Source organism: Ranitomeya variabilis, chromosome 4, assembly GCF_051348905.1.
Source record: "Ranitomeya variabilis isolate aRanVar5 chromosome 4, aRanVar5.hap1, whole genome shotgun sequence".
Classification (NCBI taxonomy): Eukaryota; Metazoa; Chordata; class Amphibia; order Anura; family Dendrobatidae; genus Ranitomeya; species Ranitomeya variabilis.
The window spans coordinates 474,190,431-474,217,422 of record NC_135235.1 but is presented as its reverse complement, the minus strand read 5'-3'; the positions used below and the strand labels follow the sequence as shown (position 1 = coordinate 474,217,422).

Below are 26,992 nucleotides of genomic sequence, written 5' to 3'. Positions count from 1 at the left end.
ACCCCATTGAAAACCTCTGGAATGTAATCAAGAGGATGATGGAAAGTCACAAGCCATCAAAGAAGAACTGCTTACATTTTTGCGCCAGAAGCAGTGTGAAAGACTGGTGGAAAGCATGCCAAGACACACGAAAGCTGTTATTAAAACTCATGGTTATTCCACAAAATATTGATTTCTGAACTCTTCCTGAGTTAAAACATTAGTATTGTTGTTTGTAAATGATTATGAACTTGTTTTCTTTGCATTATTTGAGGTCTGAAAGCACTGGTTATTTTTTATTTTGAACATTTTTTGACAAAACAAAACTTATTGCTTGGAAATTTGGAGACATATTGTCAGAAGTTTATAGACTGAAAAAACAATTTACATTTTACTCAAAAATATACCTATACAGAGAAAAAATCAGACAAAGTGAACATTTTGCAGTGGTCTCTTAATTTTTGCCAGAGCTGTATGTGTGTGTATGTATGTATATGTATATATATGTATGTATATGTGTATATATATATATAATTTTTTTTTTACAAAAGTATTGCAATTCCCTCTTGTTCTTCAAGTATATGAGGGCTACAGGAGACAAAAAAACGCTGAAGAATAGTTTTTAACGATAAACTCTTGTCTGCCTGTGGTCACCACTACAGGGAGCTGAGTGCATGCTGGTTTACTACTCCGTTTAGAGGGCTTGTCCACCATTGGGAAACCCCAGCGTAATCATTTCAGGGCCGATGCAATGGCGACATCGCTATTCCTAGCGGTTCAGATGCCATTGTTATGGCAATGAGCTACAGCAGCAACTTGGCTGTGGTTCATAAATATTCCATTAGGGCTAACATCCGTTCACATGAAATAGTACAGGATGCAGCAGTCTTGTAACGCAAGAGTATCACATGAGCTGCCGGAAATAGTAGTGCCAACGTCGCTGCAACGGCGCAGCTGCAGGAGGTGAGTATCTACTATTTTTAATGTAAATGAGGCCCTGAATTGATTAAGCAGGGGTTGTCCAGTAGTGGACTACCCCTTTAATGTGAAAAATACCATGCATTAAGCTTCCTATGCAGGTAATTTATAGCTTTATATGAAAAAAAGGAGCTTCTTCCACTTTAAATATATATTAAGAAGTCAGTTAGCCCCGAATTTTGGCTCTATTTGGGTGGGGGGAAAAAGCAGTGATGTAAAGGTGGACAAAACTATAGTAATTTTTCTCTACCTTTTTGTGCGTACTGTCCTTGTGATGCTTCTTCCTGTGCCGTCAGATGGCCAAAAATCAAAACTGAAAGTTTCTTATCCATTCTACCTCACTGAGTCCCTGAGACACTAATGTGTCTGTTTTAATTCAGTTTTCAAGAATTTCTTTTGGTCTTTGAATATTACATTTTGAAGGACATCACAAGCTCATACTGTATATGTTACCCCTGGAAAGTAATCATATCACTACATAACCTCAGATAATCCTTAAAATACTTGTTACGTATAATAAGGAATTAGATGATTGGTCACCACTGCCATTTAATTACCAATAATTCAGTTGATTGCAATCAACCAGCATAGTGGGGGCCAGTAGATGTTGACATTTGGCACCAGACTTTTCTGCAGAAATAGTGAAACTGCTTCCTCATACAGTGGCTTGCAAAAGTATTCAACACCGTTGAAATTTTTCATTTTATGCTACCTCACAACCAGGAACTTCACTGTTGTTGTTGGGTCTTGTTTTTTTTTTTTTTTTTTTAGAGTTTGCATCAGCTCATTCAAAGAACATGCCTACAACTGTGAACATTTTTGTTTTCTTTTTTATTGTGAAGCAAACAACAAATACAACAAAATAATTGAAAACTTCCGTGTGCATAATTATTCACCCCCCTTAAAATCAGTACTTTTGTAGAGCGTCCTTTTGCAATAATTACAGCTGTACTTCGCTTGAGCTTTCCACATCTGGCCACTGGGATTTTTGTTCCCCATTCCTGAAGGCAAAACTGTTCTAGCTCCTTTAATTTAGATGGTTTCCTCTGTTGAATAGCAATCTTCAAGTCTGACCACAGATTGTATTAAGGTCTGGGCTTTGACTAGGCCACTCCAAAACATTTACTTGTTTCTTTTTAAACCACTCGAGTGTTGTTTTAGCAGTATGCTTTGAGTCATTAGCTGAAAGAAGAAAAAGACTAGCCTAATGATGGTATGCACACCCACAATATGGTAAGAAATGAAAAAACTTTTATTACACCTCAAAACAGGACAATAATAAAACCATTTAATAACACATATACATGACCAATAAACCAACACCCCCAAATTGCCAGGCTGAATAGGCCATAAAATAATATAGAGATGGATTGATTAGCTGGCTGTAAATACAAGCACATGTCAGAACTACTACGCTATGACCTAGTTCTGACATGTGCTTGTATTTACAGTCAGCTAATCATTCCATCTCTATATTATTTTATGGCCTATTCAGCCTGGCAATTTGGGGGTGTTGGTTTATTGGTCATGTATATGTGTTTTTAAATGGTTTTATTATTGTCCTGTTTTGAAGTGTAATAAAAGTTTTTTTCATTTCTTACCATATTGTGGATGTGCATACCATCATTAGTCTAGTCTTCTTCCTTCAGCTTATGTTCTACACAGACTTGGTAGTGCACCCCATGTTTTGTTATTTATTGACATAATTTGTAAGAGTAGTGCACCCTTTTTCCTGTTTAACTTACAGTATGCTTTGGGTCATTGTCTTGTTGGAAGGTGAACCCCCGTTCCAGTCTGAAATCACTGAAACAAGATTTTTCCTCAAGAATATCCCTATATTTTGCACCATCCATCTTCCCCTAGACTCTGATCATTCTCCGTGTCCCTGCTGCTGAAAAAAATCCCCACAGCATGATACTGCCATCGCCATGTTTCACTGTGGGGATGGTGTTCTTGGGGGTGATAAGCTGTGTTGGTTTGGCACTAGTGTCCCTTCCTGTCCCTACTAGGGATGAAGAGGTCATCCACGGTGTGCTGTGCCGGCAACAGTCACTGGGGGGAAAGTGATTCAGGCCGGGCAGCAGGGAAGCAGACTTGCATCTCCTCCCCGAGCGCTGCTCCGGTCTCCATTCTGGACTCGTGACCCCTCTCGAGTCCGCACCTTCAGGTAAGGTCTGTGAGGGATTCTTCGGCTGGAGGCCTCTCTGAGCTCTCCAGCCCCCTCTCCTACGGCGTTGTGGATCTAGAGCAGTGTCTTGCGCTGGGCGTGCACACGTGAAGACTTCCTGGTCTGAAGCCGGCAGCAGGATGTGACCTCACACGCCGGCCGGCTTCAGCGTACAGAGAGGATTCTTCCTTTCCATGCTGGAACGCATAGGCTAATTACAATGCAGATAGTGTCGGCGGGCCCCTCCCCACCACCTCACACCCACACCTGGACATCGGAGGGAGGAGGTCCTCTAATCATAGCATGGGTGCTGGAGTTTGGTCACCCATATAAGAGCCCTGGGCAGGGAAGACATCTAAGGTAGGACCACTGTGTGGTAAACAGCATGGAGATGTCGGGTTCCTCTCGCTCTACGTCTGCAGATCCCAGCACCCTCCTGGTCCCAGTAGTACTCTGGCACGGGGTGTCTATTCCCTGTGTGCAGGTTTAGAGCCTTATTCCTTCTCCCATTTTTTGTAGTGGGACAAGGAACCTGCACCAGGAAGCAAGTCCAAGACTTCACGGAGATATTATTTCTCCTCAGGTGATATAGAGGAACTCCTCATGGCAGTAAGGAGGACCATGAAGATTGAGGAGAAGACTACCCAGATGGTACAGGAAGAAATGTTCAGAGGTCTCCGTTCTACAAAGAAGCAGGTATTTCCCATTTATAAAAACATCCGGGACCTGGTCCTAGAAGAGTGGGAATCCCCAGAAAAGAGGCTGGCCATTCCATCGGAGATGAAGGACAGGTTCCGTGTTGATGACTAGATGGCAAGAAAGACCTTACCGGAACTAGGAATACTAGTAAAAAACCCTTTCGCCCCCAGCAAGATCATACACCTCCGTACAAAGGGAATGTCAAGTCAGGTTGCTGGAGCTACCCAAAAAGAGAAAAAGACAAATCTTTTTCTTCCCCACTCCCAGAGACCAAAAGAAGCCATGACGCCAATACGGTAGGAGGTCGCATCTCAAACTTCCTTCCACAGTGGCACAAGATCTGTTCAGACCAATGGACTCTAACATCAGTCAGTGAAGGAATAAAGATAGTTTGCCTCATATTTTCCAGAAACGATAGACAACGCGCCTCCTCTCCAGAGCTACAATCCACCTTGATAGCAGGAGTAAAAAAAACTATTATCCACAAAGGTAGTCTCCATAGTCCCAGAAAGGGAAAGAAACGGGACCTTACTTAAACCTGTTCCTCCTAAAGAAACCAAACTGGTCCCATCGGGTTATAATCAATCTGAAACCCCTGAAACTGTCAGGTCAACAATACCTATGATTGGGCAGGATTTCGTCATGGCGACAATAGACCTACAGAATGCATATTATCACATCCCGATGCATCCAACTTATTGGAGATTCTAAAGATTCGCAATTGCCCAGGGAGAGCACACAGGCCATTATCTGTTCAATGTCCTCCCATTCAGTTTATCCTCAGCCCCATCTATCTTCACAAAGATCATGTCAGAAGTCATGGCATATATCAGTGGTTAGCACATATGCATAGTTCCATACCTTGACGACCTCTTGTTGGTGGCTCCTTCAGTACCCATGCCCATCTACAGATGACGACCCAGATCTTATCGTCTCTAGGCTGTATAGTGAACCTCAACAAATCAGATTTGGTTCCTGCAACAACAAAGACATTCTTAGGAGTCCTACTAGACTCACACAGCCAAACATCTTTCTTGCCCAAAACAAAAACATCTTGTTAAAAATCAAAAGATAAGGATACTACAGAACAAGAAAGTGGTGCCATTAAGATGGGCCATGTCTTCTCGGATCTATGACATCCTGCATCTAGATGGTAGCATGGGCACAAGCGCACACCAGAACACTTCACATGCACATCCTGGCAAACTGGGATGGATCCCCAGAATCCTTGGACAAGAAGATCCAGATACTGCCTCATATAAAAACCTCGTTGACATGATGGCTAAAAACAAGGACCTTGAGCAGAGGGTTTCCCTGGATGCAAGACCCAGCGATCACTATAAAAGTGAATGCCAGCGGAAAAGGATGGGGAAGCCATGGTATCACAACACGTATTTCAGGGATGCTGGTCAGATGAGATAAGCTGACGATCCTCAAACTTCAGAGAACTGAAGGCGGTAGAGAAGGTCCTCAAGACTGCAGTAACCCTAGTCCAGGATACCCATGTCAGAATATACTCAGACAACATAACAGTTCCCACCTTTGTCATCAAAAAAAGTACAAGGCATGAGAACCTGAAGGCAATATCAGCCAGAATATTCTTGTGGTCCGAGGAACACTTTTCCCTGTCCGCTCTGTACATAATGGGTGCCGTAAACATACAGGCCGATTTGTTTTTTTCTGAGCAGAACAGAAATCCATCCATGGGAATGGGGTCTAGATCCCGAGATCTTTCAGATATTGACCAGAAGGTGGGGCCATCCAGAGATAGATCTATTTGTAAGTGGACAGAACACAAAAGTGGATCAATATTATTCGCTAAATCCAGCCAATTCCTGCTTAGGTGTAGATGCATTAGCCCACCCATGGACACTCAGACTGGCCTCTATGCCTTCCCTCCATTACCAATCCTACCAAGGGTTCTACAAAAAATTAGAGTGGAAAAGGTCAAGGTAATCTTGGTAGCGCCATTCTGGCCCAAAAGAAGCTGGTTCGGGACCCTTGTCAACCTCAGTATAGAAGGACCGGTAGAGCTACCCCTCAGTCAGAAGCCTCCTCCACCAAGGGCCAATCTTTCATCCGGATCCCGAGAAGTTACATCTGAAGGCCTGGCTTCTGAGTTCTCAATCTTGAAGACCAGAGGATTGTCAGAAAGGGTCATTAGGACACTACAGAAAAGCCAAAAGGCAGTAACAAACTTTATATACCAGAAGTTATGGAAGACTTTTATCTCATGGAGTGCACCCGAATGACCTAACTCACACCAACCGAACGTAGCTCGAATCCTGGATTTTCAGCAAGAAGGGCTAGAGAGGGGTCTCAGCCCTAGCACCCTCAAAGTCCAGGTGGTGGCCCAAAGCTCATATTTTGAGCTGTCCACTAATGGATTAGAAGGTTTATGACAGCAGCATCTCGCATACGTCCAAGAGCTACGAACTTAGTTCCGTCCTGGGATCTCAATGTGGTCTTGATGGGGCTCACACTACCACCTTTCGAGCCCTTGTCATCCATAGACGTAGACACTCTCCTGGAATGCAGCCTTCCTGGTAGCAATAACTACAGCCAGGAGAGTGGGTGAATTACAAGCTCTCGATCAACGAACCCTACATGAAAATATTGCAGGACCGACTTATTCTGCGATTGGATCCGTCATTTCTTCCCATAGTAGTCTGAGTTTCACAAGACTCAGGAGATAATTCTTCCCTCCTATTAAGAGCCGGGAAATAAGGAAAAGAACAGTTCCACACTTTGGACGTTCTGAGAACGGTACTCCATTACCTTCCAGTGACTGAAAAAACTAGGAAGGACCAAAACCTGTTTGTTCGCTTTCGAGGCCAGAATAAGGGGAAGACTTCCAGATCTACGATCGCCAACTGGATCAAGAGAGCAATCTCAGAAGCATATCATATCCAGGGCCTTCCACCGCCAGAGAGATTTACGGCTCACTCTACCAAAGCAACATCTGTCTCCTGGGTCGAGAAAGTCAGTGCTTCCATCAAGTAGATATGCAGAGCTCCTACCTGGTCCTCGGTCCATACATTCTCCAAGCATTATAGGCTAGACCTGATGTCAGAAGAGGACTTGGCTTTCGGGAGAAAAGTCCTCCGAGCCAAAGTTCCTCCCTAAAACATTAGTCTTGGGTACTGCTCCGGTGTGTCGTGGGGGGTTACTAAAGAAAATATAATTAGACTTACAGGTAATTCGGTTTCTAGTAACCCACCACAACAGCATGTGTAATCCCTCCCTTTGCTTAATTTTCATTCTTTAAGGAGCATAAATATAATTTGAAGCATTCCTTCTCCTGTGGTCCTTTATAATAAAACTGAGGGGAGGATGAGGGAGGGGTTATTTAACCTCTTTGGCATTTCCTGTCCCCATTATGAAAGGGGTAACATCCTCCTGTGTGCTGTCATGGTGGGTTACTAGAAACTGAATTACTGGTAAGTTTAATTATATTTTTTATAACCCAACCCTGACTTGTGCTTTTCAACAACTTTGTCCCTGACTTGTTTGGAGATCTCCTTGGTCTTCATGGTGTTTGGTTAGTCGTGCTTCTTGCTTAATGGTGTTGCAGCCTCTCTGGCCTTTCAGAAAAGGTGTGTATATACTGACAGACCATGTGACACTTAGATTGCACACAGGTGGACTTCCTGTCTCTAAGGGTACCGTCACACAGTGCCATTTTCATCGCTACGACGGCACGATTCGTGACGTTGCAGCGTCGTATGATTATCGCTCCAGCGTCGTATACTGCGGTCACACGTTGCAATACACGGCGCTGGAGCGATAATTTCATGAGGTATTTGCGATGTAGAAGCCGTTGGTTACTGTGCGCACATCGTATACAACCTGTGTCACACGATGCAATCATGCCGCCACAGCGGGACACTAGACGACGAAAGAAAGTTTCAAACGATCTGCTACGACGTACGATTCTCAGCGGGGTTCCGGATCGCAGTAGCGTGTCAGACACTACGATATCGTAACGATATCGCTAGAACGTCACGAATCGTGCCGTCGTAGTGATGAAAATGGCACTGTGTGACGGTACCCTAAGTATGGGACTTATGAAGGTAATTGCTTGCACTAGAAACTTTTAGGGGCTTCATCGCTAAAGGGGTGAATACATATGTACATGTAATTTTTAGTTATTTGATCCCATAAATTTAATTTGTGCCCATATTTTTTTCAATTCACCAACTTACACTATTTAGTGCTGATGCATCACACACAAATTGGATTACAAAAATATTTAAACACAGGTTGTAATGTAACAAAATAGGTAAAAAGCCAAGGGGGAGAAAACTTTTGCAAGCCACTGTACATTCACATTTCTAAGGACCTCCTCATTTATGTTATAAGGTTCACATAGGGTTTGAGACTTAGACACTCTAGTGCTGGGGAGAAAAAGGAGAAATACCGTAATGATAAAGACATAGTAGTAACTATTTACAGTTGTTCCACAGCATTTTCTAACTGGCTGCTAATACCACAGTTATGGAGCAGTCAGGTATCTGAGAAATGAACATGCATCTCTCTGTGGAATTTCATGAAAATTTGGCAGTGCCCCTTCCTTTGGACCATGACTACTATCCTAATTCTAGCAGTAATTTTTCCAAATTGGCTGTCCTGTGTGTACATGAGGAACAACACTATATATGACTTGTATCCTGCATTTTTCACCTGTTTTTGCCTTTTGTATGCTTTATTTCCAATTTCCAAGTCTTTGACCTAGTGGGTGCAGAATAACTGATAGAAATCATATCATAGTATACAGAAAAATAAGAGATTGGCTGTTCTTGCTTTGTAGCACACTGACAGCAGCAGCAAGGAGGATACTATACAGCAGTACTGAGCTGTGTAGCTGTGAATCAAGCACTCTAGTGAAATATATTTACTAGAATCTACAGCACAATCTGCCTGTGTCCACCTGGTTTCTTACTGTGCCGATTACTCTTTCCTTACACCTCTCCACAGACATCAATATGTTGTGTAATAGGATATGTCATAGTGCTGGCAGTCATCTCTCTTTGACCAAGATTGATTTGAACTCGGCTTTTTTTTTCCCCTAAAGGGGATAGTGAGATCAGGAAGCGGGGGTGTGAGAGAGAAGCAACTCACAACTATAGGAGAAAAAAAAGCAAAGATGTAAAATAAGGTTTATTTTGTTTGCTTTTACTATTGCTTTTTGCAACAATGGTTACCATTTTATCTCCAGCATATCTGAGGGTGTACTCAGGATTGGCATTTCCAATGTTGGGGGAAATCTTACCATAACTAAGGGGGTTCAATGCTTAAAGAAGGACACCAATAGTCCCCTTTATTGTTAAGCCTTGCTGTGCGACTCAGTAAAAGCATTTATACATATTTCACGTGAAAAATAATGTAAATTTTGTAACTGCTGTATACTGGTAACATCATGGACAGAAGCATCCTAGCCTTAGGTTATGCACACATATCTTTGTTAGGGTCTGCATTAGCTGAAATACAGTATGTATGTTGCCATATGGGGTGTTGTATAGACACGGCAAAGAAATCATATACATATACATCCTGCATATTACTGTACACATGTACTCTAAGCCTTTAATTGTACAACATTGTTTTCTATACATTCAAGCCTGGACAGTAACCAGACGGTCCAACCTTGCGTATAACCAGACTTGTATACCACTGAGGTCCATACAGGCGTATGTGAAATAGAGCAATATACCATTCATGTATGCACCATCCAGGACATTCGTGTGCAGCTTAGAGCAGGTCGTACGTCTTATCTTTCTATGCACATGTAATAATATGATGACTACACTCCAGAAATCGCCCTGCTGACATTCTCCCGTGCTGCAGTGTCCTCGCACCGGTGGTTACACCTGCCTTCCTCTCCTCACTTTTGTATAAATGCAGTATGTAAGTGTATGTACGGCCCTGCATGGCTACACAGATGAATAAACTGTAAATCTCTTTATTTCTGGACTGTGTGTGGTCTCTTAGGCTATGTGCATTTTCGCGGCGGTTTTTTTATGCGTGCAAATGGTCCAAAAATGCAATGGAATACTAAAGCAAGGTAATTCAATGACAATCCTGAAGTGTTGTGCACATGCTCCGTAAATTTCCGTCTGTATTTGCAGCGTTTAATCTGCAGCAAAAATGCAGGTGTAAAAAGGTTTGTGGATTTGCTGCAGATTGTCAAAGGGAAATGTCAGAAGGAGGAAGTGTGTGGGTGGAGAATATGGGTGTACCTGTCTGTAACCATGCGACGTGTGTACCCAGGCGTCGTCTGATAGGACTACTACTCCCATCCTGCTATGTCTTGTCACATATAACAAAGACAGCATGAGCCAATGATGGGAGAATAGTCTCATCATGCAGCGCAAGGGTTCAATTGTAAACAAAAAAAAAATATATATTTACATACATACTCACCGAACGCCTAATCCCTGATGCCCGTGTCTACTGTAAACAATCAAAAATAATAAACCAACATATACTCACCTTTCTCCCATAGTCCATTTAAGGGCTCATACTCATTTGCGAGAAACTCTGAGTCTCGCACGGCAATACCCGGCACTGAACCCAGCACTCAGGAGCGGAGCGTGCGGCTGCATGTATTCCTATGCGGCCGCATGCTCCGATCTGTGTGCCGGCAGCAGCGCCGGGTATTAACATGCAAGACTCATCCGAGTTTTGCGCAAGTATGAGCCCTAATACTGAGTGTCCCATGTCGATCTCACCCGGCCGCCGGCGACACACTGACAGGAAGTGATTGCTCACACAGTGTATCCCTGAGCCGCAGTGAGAGTTCATCAGCTGATCAGCTCCGGTGCTCTCACTTACGGTACTGCTGCGTGGGAAAGTTACAGCGATAGTACCGTAAGTGAGAGGACTGGAGCTGATAAACTCCGGTGAAATCTAAGGGCAGCTCCATGATACACTGCAGGAGCAATTACTTCCTGCCATCCTGTCAGTGTATCGCTGGCGGCTGGGTAGAGCGGTCACATCTCCCGATGTGACTTCTACAAGTAAGATCGCCATGGGACACTCGGTATTAAGTGGAATACGTCGGACAGGATAGTATTATATGCTGTTTTATTTTTTTTAATTGTTTGCAGGAGACAAGGGTGTCGGGGATTAGGCGTTGAGTAAGTATGGTAAATTTAGACTCAATAAAGGAGTCTGTGTGATTATTTCAAATAAAGGACTTTATTCTGGAGGTGTCTTTATTTACCATGTAACTATAGGATTAGTAATGGAAAGGTGTCTTATAGACGCCTCTCCATTACTAACCTGTGGGCTTGATGTCACCTGACAATACAAAGGTGACATCAACCCCACAAATATGAATCCCCACTTGCCACCGCTAAAGGGCAAATGGGAAGAACGAGGCTAAGTGTCAGAATTTGCGCATCTATAAGGCGCACTATTTCTGGGGCGGCTGAGCTGATGTTTTAGCCTGGGGGTGCCAATATCCATGGCCCCTTCACAGGCTATTAATATCAACCTGCAGCTGTCTGCCTAGCCTTTGTTGGTTTGATTTTATAGGGGGGGAGGGCATGTAAATCTTTTTCTGGGGTTTCCCTGTAAACTAGCCAATAAAGGCTAAGCAAACAGCTGTGAGCTAATATTAATATCCTGGGAACCTTTAGCTATTGGCTCCTTCCCAGAATGTTCCCTCTGCTGGTTATGTAAATTATGCGAGGGCCCAAGCAAATTTTTATTTTTTGAAAAATAAACATACTGCATTTCACGCAGAAGTCTGACAGTTGCTGTTTTGTTACAACATATGTAGGTTAATTATGTTAATGGTGTGTGTGTCTGTCTTTATTTAATATTGATGAGAGTATCTGGCTGAATAGGTTGAACAAGGAAATTACATCACAATTCTTTTTTTTTTATTTTCAATAATATATCTTTATCTTTATGGATTTACAAAAACGCATAAAAAACCACTTGTATTTTCAGCTGCATTTTTCTGCCAAGAGATTCACAAACCTTGCAGAAATTTCTGCAAGCAAATACGCAACGTGCACACACAGCCTTCTACTTTGTGTTGGGGACATCAGAGGGCAAATTTACTACTATCTTAACATTGTAGTTTACAGCTTATTGCAAAACCAGCCTGACGATAACCTATCCATATTAAGGACGTATATACAAAGAATCCATTTCCTTGGTCAACACATGAACAATTAACTGCAGTTAATTCTGTTCAAACTTCAGTCTTACTAGACTGTTTGTGGCCAATACCTGCCGAATACGCTACAGCACTAAGCGTCCAATGGTGGCCAGTGTCATGATATAGGTGGAGACATCCCACAACCATCCATAAGGATTCATTATACAGGAAATGGATTGCAATATTTTTTTTTTCCTATACATTTAAAAAAATATATGTGCATGCATAGCTGCCAAAGGCCAAAAGAACACAGAAACAATGGATTTTTTGCTCTGTAGCATACAGACAGCAGCATGGAGGATACCATACAGCATTATTGAGCTGTGTGGCATTGAATCCAGACCTCAAGTGAAATAAATTAGCTAGAAGCAACATGTGCTTACTTGCCAGATGTAGGCCAAAATAACACTCAAAAACATAAGAGATTTCTGCTCTTGCTCTGTAGCAGATAGACTGCAGCATGGGAGATGCTATGCAGCAGTACTATGCAGTGTGGCTGTGAATCTAGTGAATGAGGGCCTATGGCAAGGTTACAGTAAATGTTGGGAAAAGCCTATATGTTAGCCTTATATATGCACAGATGAAGTGTGCACCTAACCAAAGTCAGGTTATAGATTAGAGCAGGCATGGGCAGATCCACACCTGCTCTCTTGTGTTCTGCTGACAGTGTGGTGAGAGCAACTCTGCAGAATTTAAAGGTGTGTTCCCATCTCCAAGATTCTACCCCAATATGGAGTAGGTGTAGTAATAATAATAATAGCAAATACTTCCTATTAGTAATGCAGTCTAGTTTTTCTGATTCTCTATGTCCCTTTCCTCAGGTACAGGTATTGCAGGACGTTAAGTATTCCTGGTTACGACCACTAGTAACTAGCTGTCACTATATCCGTAGTTGTAACCATGAATACCTAAAGTCCTGCAATGCCTATACATAAGGAAAGAGACATAACGAATCAGAAAAACTATGCTACATTTGTAATTGGAGGGATTTGCTAATATTATTATTATTACAACTACTACATACTGGGATATAATTTTGGGGATGAGAATGCCCCTTTAATGTGATTGTGTGATAATAGGAAAAAACAGCATTACTGTACAGATATGTGGCTCGGCATTAATACTAGATATATACTATATACTATATATATACTGACTGCTGAGCTGTGTATCTAATCCTATCCTGTGCGGTACCGTCTGCTGAGCCATGTATCTAATCCTATCCTGTGCGATACCGTCTGCTGAGCCGTGTATCTAGTCCTCTCCTGTGTGATACTGTCTGCTAGGCTGTGTATCTAATCCTATCCTGTGCGATACCGTCTGCTGAGCCGTGTATCTAGTCCTCTCCTGTGTGATACCGTCTGCTGAGCCGTGTATCTAGTCCTCTCCTGTGTGATACTGTCTGCTGAGCTGTGTATCTAATCCTATCCTGTGCGATACCGTCTGCTGAGCCGTGTATCTAATCCTATCCTGTGCGATACCGTCTGCTGAGCCGTGTATCTAATCCTATCCTGTGCGATACCATCTGCTGAGCCGTGTATCTAGTTCTCTCCTGTGTGATACTGTCTGCTAGGCTGTGTATCTAATACTATCCTGTGCGATACCGTCTGCTAAGCTGTCTATCTAATCCTATCCTGTGCGATACCGTCTGCTGAGCTGTGTATCTAATACTCTCCTGTGCGATACTGACTGCTGAGCCGTGTACCTAATCCTATGTGTCTGTCTGCTGAGCTGTATATCTAATCCTATCTTGTGTGATGTCTGCTGAGCAGTATATCTAATACTATCCTGTGTGATCCCATCTGCTGAGCTGTGTATCTAATCCTCTCCTGTGTGATACTGTCTGCTGAGCTGTGTATCTAATCCTCTCCTGTGCGATACTGACTGCTGAGCCGTGTACCTAATCCTATCCTGTGTGATACCATCTGCTGATATGTGTATCTAATCCTATCCTGTGTGATACTGACTGCTGAGCCGTGTATCTAATCTTATACGGTGTGATACTGACTACTGAGCGATGTATCTAATCCTATGTGTTTCTGTATGCTGAGCTGTGTATCTAATCCTATCTTCTGTGATGTCTGCTGAGCAGTGTATCTAATCCTCTCCTGTGTGATACTGTCAGCTGAGCTGTGTATCTAATCCTATCCTGTGTGATACCGTCTGCTGAGCTGTGTATCTAATCCTCTCCTGTGACACCTTCTGCTGATCTGTGTCTATTCCTATCCTGTGATATTGACTACTGAGCCGTGTATCTAATCCTATCCTGTGTGATTCTGACTACTGAGCAGTGTATCTAATCCTATCCTGTGTGATACTGACTACTGAGCCGTGTATCTAATCCTCTCCTGTGTGATACTGACTACTGAGCCGTGTATCTAATCCTGTCCTGTGTGATCCCGTCTGCTGAGATGTATCTAATCCTATCCTGTGTGATACTGTCTGCTGAGCTGTGCAGTGTGCATCTAATCCTCTCCCGTGCAATCCCATGTGCTTAGCTGTATCTCATTCTTCCCTGTGTGACCCCATAAGGTGGGCACTGTGGTATAACCCTTTCTCGCTGTTTCAGGTTGGGTGGTCTTGGAGTTCTTCACTTCTGCCGTTCTGTTCTTCTGACTGGGGACGGATGAGCAGGTGGAGGTGGAGGGCAGATCAGGCGGAGGGCGGGCGAGCAGGGTGAGTCTCTAGTGAAAAGAGGCTTCAGGTGGCTCACAGTGGCTGTGTCTGTACTGGTATCATGTGGCTGATGAGGGAAGGCGAGTGGGGACTGGGAGCCTGCATCCAACAGGGTCCAGGGGGAGACTAGTGGGGACTGGGGCCGCATCCAACAGGGTCCAGGGGGAGGCTAGAGGGGACTGGGGGTCGCATCCAACAGGGTCCAGGGGGAGACTAGTGGGGACGGGGGTCGCAACCAACAGGGTCCAGGGGGAGACTAGTGGGGACTGGTGCCGCATCCAACAGGGTCCAGGGGGAGGCTAGTGGGGACTGGGGCCGCATCCAACAGGGTCCAGGGGGAGGCTAGTGGGGACTGGGGCCGCATCCAGCAGGGTCCAGGGGGAGGCTAGTAGGGACTGGGGCCGCATCCAACAGGGTCCAGAGGGAGGCTAGTGGAATGTATAAGATGCTGGATGATCCTGAGCTGCTACAAAACCAAATGCCCAACTATAACATCAGGCAGCAGCTCGGGATCATCCAGTAACTTATACGTTTTGGTTGGGGTTTGGAAGGGGGGGGTGGGGAATTACTGAAGCAAGTTGGTATATATGATCGGAAACATCTTTATTATTATGACAGTGTAATTTTTGAAAGGGGGCTGTCGGTCTGTGCACCCACAGCAGTGCACGGACTGGGCACCGATCTCCTGACCAGCATCCTCATACATGCTGTGAGGCTGCAAATTTCAGATCTGGAGACCCGCAGCCGGTCCATGCACCACGGTCCAAGTGCAGACCGATATTCACCAGAAGTGGAGCTTTTCCAAGAGTGGGCGGAGGAACTGTGGAAGGTTTGAGGGATGCCGGCGGAGCTGGGGTGGAGGTGGAACTGGGGGTGGAGCCTGGGCAGAGTTTCAAGGGGGCCCCAAAATTTTGACAGTATGGGGCCCTGAAATTCCTAGTGGCAGCCCTGCTCAGGAAAACCAGATCAACGAGTACACTCACTCATCACTAGTTTCTAGATCACGGAGGAAAGCAGTCTCTGTGACACATATCTCCCCTCACATATCATGCCAATGACCCTGTCACATATTCTCCCCCTCTCCCCTCTGCCCAAAGCCGGGGGCTTTGGAACCTTCAGACACCAAACAGGGAATTCGGGAGAAGGCATCTGCATTTCTGTGGGACTTCCTGTTCCTGTGTTCTACATGAAACTTGAAATCCTGGAGGCCTAAGAACCACCTAGTCACTTGGGCATTCTTACCCTTTTTCTTCCTTAACCATCTCAAAGGGGCATGATCGAACGCAAGTTTGAACCTCTGGCCTAGTAGATATAACCACATTGTATCCACAGTCCACTTGATGGCCAGACACGCCTTCTCGACGATGGCGTAGTTCTTCTCGCATGACAAGAGCTTCCAGCTCAAATACAGGATTGGTTGCTCTTCTCCAATTATTACTTGAGACAGCACGGCTCCCAACCAACTTCTTACGCATCTGTCTGGACCACAAACTCTTTGCTAAAGTCTGGTGCGACCAGAACCGGATGTTTACACAGAGCTCTCTTCAGTCTCTGGAACGCCATCTCTGTGTCATCAGACCATTTAGCTATTGTCGATTTGGTGCCTTTAAGAAGATCTGTCAATGACGAGGCGATCATAGCGAAATTTGGAATGAATCCCGATATTTCCCCATAATTCCAAGAAATGCCCTCTCTTGCTTCTTGGAAAGAGGTTGTGGCCACTCATGGATTGCCTCGATCTTGTTGATTTGCAGCTTAATTTCACCTCTCGACGACATAGCCTAGGTACTTGGCCTCTTCTTTCCCTGTGGCACATTTTTTTGCATTTGTGAACCCCGCATTTCTTAAAGCATCCAGAACTGCCTGTACTTTTGGTAGATGACTAGCCCAGTCAGGGCTAAAGACCACTATGACATCGAGGTACACTGCGGCATACTTCTTATGCGAAGCCAGGATCCAATACATCGCCCTCTTCAAGGTGGCCGGAGCCCCCTGCAGACCGAAGGGCATCATGGTGTATTGAAAATACCCATCAGGCGTCGAGAAGGCTGTCTTCTCCTTGGCACTCTGGACATGGGGATCTGCCAATAGCCTTTCATCAGGTCCAGGGTTGAAATATACCTTGCGGGTCCAAGTCTCTCAATGAGTTCGTCCACTCGAGGCATAGGGTAAGCATCAAAACTAGAGACTTCATTTAGCTTGCGGTAGTCATAGCAGAACTGCCATTCACAGTCAGGCTCGGTACGAGGACGTTAGGACTCGACCATCCACTTTTTGACTCCTCTATCACCCCAAAGTCTAGCATCCTCTTCATCTAATTGGATATCACCTCTGTCCATGCTTCCAGAAATCTATAGGGCTTGAGGTTCACCCTTATGTGCCGTTCTGTCAACACATCATTCTCGATCACCTGCGTATGCCCCAGCAACGCTGAGAATAGATCGCGGTTCTGCTGCAACAGCTCCCAACACTGTTGTCTCTGGGCCGGCGTCTCTGTAATGGTGACATCGTCAACAGTGACTGGGACTGGCTACCAGGCAATGGGTGTCCAATGATTGCACGACTCGTTGAAGGGTTGATTGTGACTTGTAGGATCGCTACTTCCAACAGGTGGCGCTATAGAGTTTAAGTCCTCTTTTTCTCTGAAGAGGCAATTTGCATATTATATTTCCCAGAGGAGCATTGCATGGTGAATAAGCCTCCTTACCTTGACAAGCCAGAGCTGGTATGTCACTCTCCATAAGGAGAAACATTGCCCCTTAGACCCCAGTCCAGAGCCTCTCATCTAGCCAAATTAGTTCTCATGCTTCGCACTGACGAGGGCCAACAGCCCGAAACACCGTGTCTGCGAATTGAGATACTGATTTGGCTTTTTTCCTATATTGTCATATTGCACGACTCGTTAAAGGGTTGATTGTGACTTGTAGGATCGCTACTTCCAACAGGTGGCGCTATAGAGTTTAAGTCCTCTCTTTCTCTGAAGAGGCAATTTGCAATGATTCAGTCTCTCCAGCATTTTAGCAAGTTCACATGATAGACCTGATCTGGCTTCCTTCACCCCGGCTGGTGTACCTTGTAATTAACTTTGCCCAGTTTTTCCACCACCTCGTATGCGCCTTGCCACTTGGCTAGGAACTTGCTCTCCACCGTGGTGATAAGCACTAGCATGCTGTCCTCTGGCTAGAACTGCCTCAGCCTTGCTGATCAGTTCTAAACCCTTGCCTGTGCCTGGAGGAGCTGCTCCTTCACAATAGGAATCACTTTTGCCATTCTCTCCTGCAACTGGGCTACATGCTCAATATTGCTCTGATGTGGCATGAACTCAGCTTCCCACATTTCCTTTTTTTTTTAATCAGATAAATTTTTATTGAATATGACAAAATAAAACAAGTATTACATATCACATAACTTTTTACTCAGGTAGTAATTTTTTAAGTAAAGTATCCCTTCCCATCCCCACCCACCCCTTAGAGACCATATCCGAAGCGAACAACGTTCCTCGCGTTTTACACATTTTCAAATAACGTACAAACACAACACATGAAAACCACTTATAGTGTCATATATCATTCCCACCGCACTAGTTCCAATCAATCCACGGTTGCCATATCTTGTGGAATAGTTCCAGCCTGTTTCTCTTGGTGTAAATACTTTTTTCAAGTAGAAGTATATGATCTGTCTGCGTAATAAAGTCTCGTCTAGTCGGAGGCTCCTCTCTAATCCAAAATTTAGCGATCAGCTTTCTTGCGATGAATAACAATCTTGCAATTACTATTTTGGTTGTATTATCCATTATTATTTCTTCTACATATCCCAATATGCATATCAATGGGTCTCTAGGGACAATACACCCATACACCAATTCAATACGATTCAATATTATTATCCAGAAGGAAGACAATCTGGGACAATGTCGCAACATATGCAGTATACCCGCCTGAGATTGTGAACACCTTGGGCATTCAGAATTAGGCCTCAATCCAGCTATGAATAGCCTATCAGGGGTTCTATATGCTCTATGAATCACATATAGCTGCGATAACCTCCCAGGCTCACTCATAGAGATCTTAGGCACGTATACTAAAATCGATTCCCATCTCTCATCATCAATCTCTCCCAGTTCAGCTTCCCATTTCCCTCTAGCCTTAATGGGATGTTTACAGAGAAAAGCAAATAGAAGGTCCCCGTATACCTCCGATATCGCCCCCCTCGTACCGCTATTCTTGAGGATAAAATCCAACATAAGATCCAATTGTATCAGTATGGGCCTCCTTCTACTTTGCGTCTGATATGCGTCATTAATCTGTTTATATTGATACAACTCTAAACACGATAACTTGAATTCTTCCTGTAACACCTCAAATGATTTAAGACTACCCTGGCTAACTAGCTGACCTATCGGTCTAATACCTGCCTCTTTCCAAGACCTAAAACCTTTCATTTGCCTAAATTCCTGCAAATATATATTGTCCCATATACTGTAGGTGAAAACCTGGTAAAGCCAATCACTTCCCTGATATGCTTCACTTTTTCCCAAACCTTGTGGATTAGATTAATAGTGTAATACTGAGATCCCAATTTCAGAAAATGCCCTCCCTCTAAACTTTCACTCAATGACAATGCCTTTATTAAATATCTCAAGCTATTAGGCGTTTGCCCCCTCCCTGTCTCCTCCTCCCAGCCATTAAGATGTTGGCACTGTGCCGATAAAAAATATAACCGAGGATTAGGGAGCGCAAAACCACCCTCCGTTTTCGGCCTCTGTAGTATTTCCTGTTTGAACCTTGAGCTCTCCCCCCCCCCCCCATATTAATTCACCAAACAGAGATTTAATCCTACGAAACCTACACTGCGGGATCCAGATAGGAGAATTATGCAGCACATAAAGTAACTGTGGCATCACAATCATCTTTAAAAGATTCACTCTACCAACTACCGACAGGTGTAATTTATTCCACGCCAAAGTTTTGGTACGTATTTTTTGCTTAAATTTAGTTCCTCAAAACTTGTCAGAGGAAGGGCAATATGAATTCCTAAACATTTAAATTTTTTAACCACCTTCAATTTTGTAGAAATTTCCTCCTCCCCAATACCTTCATTATCCCTGTCTATCGGCAAAATACATGATTTGTCCCAATTAATCGTAAGTCCCGAAAACCGCCCAAAGTCCTCAATTAGAGCCACCGCATTTCTCAAGGTCACCTCCGAATCTTCCAAGAAAAGCAAAATATCAGCATATAAGGCCACTTTCTCCTCCTTCATCCCCTAAAAAAAACAAAGCCCTTTATGTCTTGTGTTCCTCTTAGTTTAGCAGCCAAGGGTTCCACAGCCAAAGCGAAAAGTAACGGGGACAGTGGACGGACACCCCTGTCTCGTACCTGTAAACAGTGAAAAGCTCTCTGACAATTTGTTATTTACTCTGATTTTCGCCGTTGGAGCAGAGTATAGCAACCTCACCAAAGAAATATATTTGGTTTCAAACCCTAGGCGTTCCAGCACTGACCACAATTAATTTCACTCTACACAATCAAAGGCTTTATGGGCATTCAAAGACACCACTACTCTCTTACCAGCATTTTCAGCTGGGATTTGCATATTTTAAATACAGCCTCCTTAAATTGACAGCCGTAGATTTATTAGGCATAAAGCCAGATTGGTCCAGATGAATCACCTTATCAATCACATGAGTCAGTCTGTTCGCCAGGGCTTTTGCCAAAATCTTTATACCGTTAAGAGTGAAAATGGTCTATAAGACTCAGGCAGCTGTGGATCTTTGTCAGCTTTAGGGATGACCACAACAATGGCCTCTCTCATAGATGGAGGCAGCACTCCCCTCTCCAATGACTCATGAAATACCCTTGCCAATTTGGTTATTCTGCATTAAGAATTTTATAAACCTCCGCCGGAATGCCATCTGCCCCCGGAGCCCTGCCCCCCGCCATGTCAGCCAGAGCCGCCTTTAATTCTTCATCTCCAAGCGGTTAATCTCTGTCCTCCTTACTTAATCTAGGTAGATTAACCTCTTCCATATATCTATCTAAGGCTGCTTTCAGACATAGCGCATTTTTGAGCGCTATTTTGCGGGCGCTTTTCAAAAATGCGCAATGTCATTTTCGTCTGCCGGCAAAGTGAATGAGAAATTCACTTTGCCGTTCAGACACACCGCAAAAAAACGCGGCGCTTTTGTCTGCAAACACGCCGGCGTAAAAAGAATTGACATGTCAATTCTTTACGCAGCGGCGTGTCTGCGTATCCCCCTAGGGCCCCATATTACCTTCCACACACAGCGCCTTTGTCCTGGGTGTCGGCGTCTTTGTACGGAGGGGTTGACACCCAGGACCGGACGTGACGTCGGACAGGAAGAGGGAAGCCCCCGCCCCCCAGTGAAGCAGCATGGAGTCCTTCTGTGTGTGTGTGTGTGTGTGTGTGTGTGTGTGTGTGTGTGTGTGTGTGTGTGTGTGTGTGTGTGTGTGTGTGTGTGTGCGCGCGTGTGTCCCCATGCGACGCTAGTGCCACCATTGTGCTAAGTCACCGTATGGGACTACTACTCTCATCCGGTATTAGGATGGGAGAGTTGTCCCTGTGTCCGGCGACTTAGCACAATTGTAAAGTTACACAAAACACCTACACACAATACACATACATGACACACAGTACAGTACATACAACACATAACATAGAGTATATACTCACCAACAGCACACTTGTAGGCGAAGCCCTCGATCCTCCAGGAAAAAATCCAAAAATAATAAACCAAATCCATACTCCCTGTCCGCAGAATCCATAAAACGAGTGTCCCACGCCGATCCCCTGCTCTCCGGCGATACACTGCCAGGAGCGAAGCTCCTAGCAGTGTATCGCGTACTGTCCAGGAGTTCAATGGCTCCGGCGTCTCGGTTAACAGCAGTACAGCTGCGTTGAACTTTCCCACGCAGCACTGCCGTTAAGCGAGAGTGCCGGGGTCAATGACCGCCGGTAAACTCGCTCGCGCATGCGCAGTGACACACCGACAGGAACTATGGCTCCTGTCAGTGTGTTGCTGCAGCCGTGGAGAGCAGACATATCTCTGGATGTGTCTGTTCTCCATGGAAAATCTTGATACGTGGCACTTAAATATGTGGCAATTAAATACGTGACACGTGGCACTTATACGTGATACGTGTCACTTAAATACGTGGCACTGAAATACGTGATACGTGGCACTTTGATACGTGGCACGTGTCACTTAAATACGTGGCACGTGGCACTTTGATACGTGGCACTGAAATACGTGATACGTGGCACTGAAATACGTGGCACGTGGCACTGAAATACGTGATACGTGGCACTTAAATACGTGGCACGTGGCACTTAAATACGTGGCACGTGGCACTGAAATACGTGGCACTGAAATACGTGGCACGTGGCACTGAAATACGTGGCACTGAAATATGTGGCACTGAAATATGTGGCACTGAAATACGTGGCACTGAAATACGTGATACGTGGCAAAGAAATACGTGGCACTTAAATACGTGGCACTTAAATACGTGGCACTTAGGCTATGTTCACATTTGCGTTGTGCACCGCATGCGTCCTTTTTTTGATTGATTTTGGACGCAGCAAAAATGCAACTTGCTGCGTCCTCTGCGGCCGGATGCGTGCGCTGCAGTGACGCATACGGCGCAAAACGCAAGTGCGACGCATGTCCATGCGCCCCCATGTTAAATATAGGGGCGCATGACGCATGCGGCGCCCGACGCTGCGGTGCAGACCGCAAATGTGAACGTAGACTTAAATAGCTGGATAGAGCTGGATCCGCGGGCTGTGATCTGGCCTACGCTCAGCACTCTGCGGAGCGCTGTCATTCAAAACACGTCCACTCATTTTGGTGTTTAGTCCCAAAATGGAGGATGGAAGAATAAAAAGGGTTGGACAAGGAAATGACATCATTTCTTTTTTTTTCCCCCACTGCAGTTAAAGCTTTATTTGTGTCAAACACAGACAATCTGCAGAGAAAACTGCATAAAAAAACGCACTAAAAACCGCATCAAAAACGCACCAAAAACGCACCTGCGTTTTCTGCCAAGAGCTGCGGTTTTTGTCCTGAAAAAAAAGGATTGAAATCAGGATCGTGTGAACATACCCTTACCGTACAGGTTACGAGGGGGGGCGTCTGACTGACGCCTGCCCTAATAACCTGGGGTTAGTAAACCCCAGCTGATGTCTGTTCCGCTTGCTGAGGCGTCTTTGGCTCAAGGCCATTGCAGCTGGCAGAATCGACATGATGTTAACTCCAGTGTGTATTGTATTCTGAGTCATAAAGACAGGAAATGACCTCAATGACTCTTTTTTTTTCCCCTTTTTTTTTTTTCAAACAAACTTTATTTTCAGTACACAATGCTGAAAAAAACGCAGCTGCAAAAAACGCAGCAAAAAACGCTGTGTGTGAAAGCAGCTGCGTTTTTTGCCTGCGTAAAAAAACGCAGGTAAAGCAGCAGCAAAATACGCGCGCGTAAAAATACGCAGCAAATATGCTGTGTGTGAAAGTAGCCTATCTCCTCTTTTCCCTTTTGCACCCTATAGGAATATAGCTCACTGTAAAATTTTCGGAAGGCTTCTAAAATTTGTTCCCCCTGAGTAACCACATTTCCCTCTTCCAATTTTATTGCATATACATGAGAAGAGTCCCGTTGCGCAGAGGCCACCACTGAAAGCAAATGCCCCACTTTTTCACCCTCCGCATAAAATGTCTCCTTTTGAAATGCTCGCAACCTCTCTGCCTTACGCATATGCAGCTTATTAACCTCCCCCTGAGCCGCCTTCATTCGGTTCTGCGTATCCCTTGAACATTGAGTACTTAGCGCTTCCTCTGCTGCCTTCAATTCCTCCATCACTACTTTATCATGGTTTTAGACATAGTCTTATGTCTTGATACATCCCGAAATTGAATCCCTCTCAGGTACGCCTTCATAGTATCCCAAACTACATGACTCCCTGCACTACCTTCATTTATCCTAAAAAATTCCGCTAATTCCTATCCAATCTTTCCCATGTCCAAGAGCTGTAGCCAGAAAGGGTGAATTTTCCATCACATACCCACCAAATTCCCCTGATCTCCCAATTGTAATGACACCAATAGTGGACTATGATCCGATAGCACTCTAGGCATGTACTCTACCTCTTGTACTAAATTGTCCATCCCTTCATGTCCCAAAGCTACATCAATACGAGACAAAGAGCCATACGTTGCCGAATAACATGAGTAACTATATTACGGTAATCTACATTACGTACCCTCCATAAATCTATCCATCCTATTTCCTTCAAATAATTACCAAAAGGCGTCTCATTCCCTTCCCCTCTTAGCAAAGCATGTCTACCCTTATCCCAATGGTCATTAGCTGTTATTCACATCACCTATTATAAGCCAAGGAACCCCAACCCATCTACCTGATATTTCCAAAATTTCCTGTATCTTTTTCTTAGAATACGGCGGAGGAATATATAATGACACCATACACATTAATCTATTAAGCATCTTACATACTATAAACACATATTGACCATCTTTGTCTATTATAACCTCTATCTCTTCAAACGGGACACCTGTATGTATCAGTATTGACACACCTCTGGCGTAAGCTGAGAACGTCGAGTGATACGCCTTTCTCACCCATCTCTTCTGCAACATATCTACTTTTTCCTCCACCAGATGTTTCCTGAAGTCATATCACTGAGGGTCTCTGTTTCAACACATTTTGCAATATTTCTGCACGCTTTGTAATCTTAGCAAGACCCCTGACATTCCAACTTAAAATTTTAAGTCTACCTCCCATTATGTTTTGTAATGACAACAGTTTGATTCACTCCCACTGTAGCCTCTAACCCACCCCCGTACCCTTCCCTCCACCCCCCCACCAACCCTCCTTTTCCCATCACTAGATCCCAACTCATCATAACATGTCATAGCAAACGTGACACATAACAATCAAATTTAAACTAAATAATATTCAAGGGTTATCAACTGTCCCAAGAACACTTAGAACCAGCTTCAGCGCGTCCGCTCCACTCCGATATGCTTAGCATTGAGATCCAGCCATTGTCGTCTCCTCTGGATTTTGAAAAAAATTCACCCGACCCATGGCCACCACCCTGACTTTGGCCAGATAAATCATTGAGTAGCTCAAGCCCAAGTCTCGCAATGTCCCCTTGACCTCTCCAAACTTCATCCTAAGCTTTTGGACCACTGCAGAATAGTCATGGTAAATGGAAATCCAATTCCCATCAATAGTTAGTCCATCACTATTCCTGGCCTTCCTCAGCAGGATCTCTCGGTCATGATAGTTCAGAATTTTGGCCAGGATAGCTCTCGGGGCAGACCCCGGGGGCAGAGGTCTAGTAGGAACCCGGTGTGCCCTTTCAACAGCAAATAATTTGGTGAGGCTATCACCTCCCACAGTATTTTTCAGCCATGACTCAATGTAATCAGTGGGGTTACTCCCTTCCACTTTTTCTGGCACACCAATTATTCTCAAATTATTCCTACGGGATCGGTTTTCAAGATCGGCAGTCTTAAACTCCAACTCTGCAATACGCTGGATATACTTTTTTTTAATCTTTTTAACAGTTCGTTAACCTGATCTTCAACACTCCCCACGCTCTTCCACCACCTCCACTCTCTTCTCAACTTTACACATAGCCGAGTTGAGAGCCACTATCTCTCCCTTTAAATCATCCACTCGCGAGTTCAAAACTGCAAGAGAAGACTTGCAATATATCACCACTGAGAATGTCTTTGTGTCGTCTCCTCCATTTCTGCTATATCCCCATTCACAGACATGTCAGCTTGTGAGACCATTTCAGCAGGTATTGTCTCCCTTATCAAGAGTTGTATCAATTCTCACCAGGGACCCCTGCTCCGCCACGCTGCTCTGTGATCGGTCTCCTTCCAACTGCTCCCCAGGGTCACTTATTCCTCCAGACCCCTCACCTTCAGCCTCCGACCGCAGTTTCACAGCCTCCTCCGATCTTGCTCCAGCTTAGCGATCACCTCCAGCTTCTTGCGGTATGCAGCACTTGCCTTTGCCGCCTCCTCTGGAGACTCGGCGCCATCTTGGGTCTGCGAGCTTCCCGCCATTGCCGGCTCCTTTTGCCTCCTGCATGTCATTCCAGGACCTGGACTCCTCTCCACCGGGCTTCCCTTGTTCACCTCCACTCACTGGGTCCCCGGACACTCCTGTGCTCGTTATAGGCGTTCGGCGGTGCCACTAATAAAACTTTATGGCGGTAAGTGCGGCGGGAGAGATTCACCACACGTCCTCTCACATCGCTCGCTTGGCCACGCCCCCATTCCCACGTTTCCTTGGCAATGTCCAGGAGCCCTCGTGGACGTCGACCATACAGGAGCTCGAATGGCGAGAAGCCAGTAGAGGCCTGGGGAACTTCCCTGTTGGAGAAGAGCAGAAACGGAAGCAGGTAGTCCCAGTCTCAACCATCCTTCTCAATGACCTTTTTGAGCATGGCTTTCAGGGTTTTATTTAAGTGCTCTACTAGGCCTTCGGTCTGTGCATGATACACTGAGGTTTGCAGCTGGGCAATCTGGAGGACCCTACAGAGTTCTTTCATTACCTTGCTCATGAAGGGGGTTCCCTGGTATGTCAGAATCTCCTTTGGCAGGTCTGTCTTAGCAAAAATATGGACAAGTTCCCGGGCGATACTCTTAGCCTAAGAGTTCCTTAGGGGTACTGCTTCAGGTTACTGGGTCACATAGTCCATGACCACTATGATATATTGGTGCCCTCGTGCCGATTGAACTAATGGACCTACTAGGTCCAGGGCAGTTCGCTCAAACAGGATCTCTATTACCGGTAACTGGGACTAGGGGACTTCAGAACTGCACAGAGGAAGCAGTTATCTGGCAGGTGGGCAGGATCTACAATAATTCACAATCTCTTGATAACACCTCGACCAATAGAACCTCTGCAGTATTCTCTCCTGTGTTTTCTCCACCCTCAGATGCCCCCCCAAAACATGCGAATGGGCCATGTCTAGAACCCTCTTGGAATCAACAGTTGCTCCACTATTTCACCTCCCTCAGTGTAGTTACTCTATACAGCAATTCACTATTGACTGCAAAGTGTAGGTACCTGCTGTCAGCCCCGGCTCTTGAGCAACCCCATCAATCACGGACACATTTTCAAAGGCCCCTTTTAGGGTAACACCCTGCATTTGAGCAGTCCCCAAATTTTCCTCAGAAACCCCCAGCTCAGGAAGCTTGCCTGTTGTGAATTTACCTTTTGGCTCCCTCTAGTGGCTACTAGCGATTTTACTCTGGGTAT

General features: G+C 44.8%; 1 long non-coding RNA gene across 1 annotated transcript; it reads right to left on the bottom strand.

The window, feature by feature from the left end:
- Positions 1-1,704: 1,704 nt before the first annotated feature.
- On the bottom strand, positions 1,705-9,803 carry LOC143765299 (uncharacterized). Its single transcript, XR_013213360.1, has 2 exons — positions 7,875-9,803; positions 1,705-7,479 (listed from the first exon to the last, which is right to left on the bottom strand). It is a non-coding gene; the product is annotated as an uncharacterized LOC143765299 (long non-coding RNA).
- Positions 9,804-26,992: the final 17,189 nt, after the last annotated feature.